General features: G+C 42.2%; 1 long non-coding RNA gene across 1 annotated transcript in view; it reads left to right on the top strand.

Moving 5' to 3' along the window:
* Positions 1-1,630, top strand: part of LOC118331938 — a 49,634-nt gene extending 48,004 nt beyond the window's left edge. Inside the window, exons 3-4 of the long non-coding RNA XR_004796906.1 lie at positions 228-265; positions 1,585-1,630. This is a non-coding gene — a long non-coding RNA (uncharacterized LOC118331938). The remainder of the gene's footprint in view (positions 1-227; positions 266-1,584) is intronic.
* Positions 1,631-2,566: the final 936 nt, after the last annotated feature.

Consider the following 2,566-nt stretch of genomic DNA (forward strand, 5'->3'; position numbering starts at 1 on the left):
TCCAAATGACAAATAAAGTCTGTATAAGTCTCTAAGTCTAAGTCTGATATTCCACCACTAAAGAGCTGACGTTGCAGAGACAGATTCTGCTGAATTTTGCTCTTACTTCTAAGCTTTCCTGAAGGGGTTTCCCATCCTTGTAAAGACAGGGAACATAGCCAAGCCTCCAGCATCTTCTATTTTCCCACACTCATTCTAAATTGCTATCATTATCTCTTCTTGTCTAGGAGCCGTGGCAATTGTCTGTGTTTCTCCGCGCTCCAAGGTAAGACAAAACGCAACTTGAAATTGCAACAAAACAATGTGTTGTTCCGTCTGATCCATTTTGTTAGCAGACTAGAGTGGAGGATGGTGGTTGGGTGTTTTGCTCGCGCACTTGCAGTAGTGGAGTGAGTCAGTAAAAGTGTCAGACTGCCGTAACAGACGGCCTGCGCGAGATAATTAGCCTGGAGTCATTTGGAAGCTTCTCAGCTCTGCCCAGGTGCCCACAGTGCACAGAAAGAGACCAGACGACCTTTTACTCAGCTCCGTCCCACTGCAGTCACTTAAAACAGTGATGGATGTTTCCCTTAACACCGCGCTCCCTAAGGCGAAGCCTGGCAGGATCATATCGCATTATTCATCTCCACCCTGCCCTCTCATACTTATAATGAAGATTATTGTATGTAGAATTATATTAATATTTGAAAATGCATAATTCATTTTTTAGCAAACCTCTTCCTTTACCGATTCTCTCATCGATAACCAGAAGATTGAGGGGTAAATCCACAAATGGTGTAATTAATTTAAATAATAGTCAAGGGATGAGGAAATGTTATAATAAAGTTGTGCATATTCTGCATTTTAAGATGAAAGTTTTGGAGGACAATAAGGCTTTAATAGCCTCCATATCTGACATCGCAATGCCCAAAATGATCGAGATTCCATTGAACGTTAGGAACAGCAGTAAGTTAATTCAGCTTGACGTTTTATTAGTTGCGTCGCTCTATCCATAACTCACATCTCCCGCGCTCCCTAAGGCGAAGCCTGGCAGGATCATATCGCATTATTCATCTCCACCCTGCCCTCTCATACTTATAATGAAGATTATTGTATGTAGAATTATATTAATATTTGAAAATGCATAATTCATTTTTTAGCAAACCTCTTCCTTTACCGATTCTCTCATCGATAACCAGAAGATTGAGGGGTAAATCCACAAATGGTGTAATTAATTTAAATAATAGTCAAGGGATGAGGAAATGTTATAATAAAGTTGTGCATATTCTGCATTTTAAGATGAAAGTTTTGGAGGACAATAAGGCTTTAATAGCCTCCATATCTGACATCGCAATGCCCAAAATGATCGAGATTCCATTGAACGTTAGGAACAGCAGTAAGTTAATTCAGCTTGACGTTTTATTAGTTGCGTCGCTCTATCCATAACTCACATCTCCCTCCTCCCTCCTCCTCCTTTCCTTTCCACCGTCTCCAACTCCACCTGCTCACCTTATTTGTCCCTTCTCTCTCTCCTGTGGTCTTTTCCACAGTCATTCAGCCTTTTTTATCACTCTCTCCCCCATTCTCTCTTCTATTTGCTTCCAGGGTGATAAGAGAGGAAGAGGAGAGAAAGAAAAGTTGGTGGTGGTGGTGGTGGGCGGCTGGTGGGGTGTTGATGGAGAGCGGGGGGGGGGGCGTTTCCTGCCAGCACGGAGCAGAGCAGAGTCAAGCTCCCCCTCCCCTCGGCTCCTCATTAGTATGCGGCGGCTGTTGCTCAGGTGACACAGCCGCTGGATTCGGTCCCGACTGCGGGAACATCAGCAGCGTGGCGGAGAGCGGGATAGCAGGTAAGGACAATGAGAGAGAGAGGAGGAGAGAGGGATGGACTTCTTTTAAGGACGTAACACCCACACACATGCACACACTCGTACACTTTACGCTGCTGTAATGCACACACACACACACACATATTTTCAGGTTCAAGTCCAGCCTCCCTCCCAATGCCATATCTACAGTGAAGGACAGTACAAGTGTGTGTTTTCTTGAATTCAGATAAGTAATGCTATCTGCTGAGTTATGCTAGCTGAGATGCCGTAGTATTTGGGATCATGCAGTTTTCTCTGTTGATAAAATATTTGACTTGCTGTACGTTTCCAAAATGCATTCATTCACAAATAAGTTTCCTGTATTTTATGTGACAAACAATGTAATAATAGTAGTCTTTACAATATCTATTCCATACTGTAAATAAAGTGATTTCAATAAATGTCAATAAATGTTGAATGTGTTCTGTGCTTGGTTATTTAGAAATGTAATGTTTTATTCCATGTAAGCAAACAATGAAGGAATCCTGCAGCTTCGCCTTTTCATTGTTTTCACTTGAGAGGTTTTCATTCCCCTTGATATGTAGGATATTGGTTTTGTTGCCAAAGGCAACAAAGAGAGAGGTGTATTAGACAAATACTCATGTGTATGTGTGTGTGTGTGTATCAGAGGAAAAGAGAATACGAGGAGAGGGTAAGAAAGGGAGGAAAAAGAGTGTGTGTAGGTGTGCTTTTGTTTTGCTCTATTTGTGTGTGTGAGAGAG

This window comes from Morone saxatilis, unplaced genomic scaffold, assembly GCF_004916995.1.
Source record: "Morone saxatilis isolate NCDOM2014 unplaced genomic scaffold, NCSU_SB_2.0 Contig20, whole genome shotgun sequence".
Classification (NCBI taxonomy): domain Eukaryota; kingdom Metazoa; phylum Chordata; class Actinopteri; family Moronidae; genus Morone; species Morone saxatilis.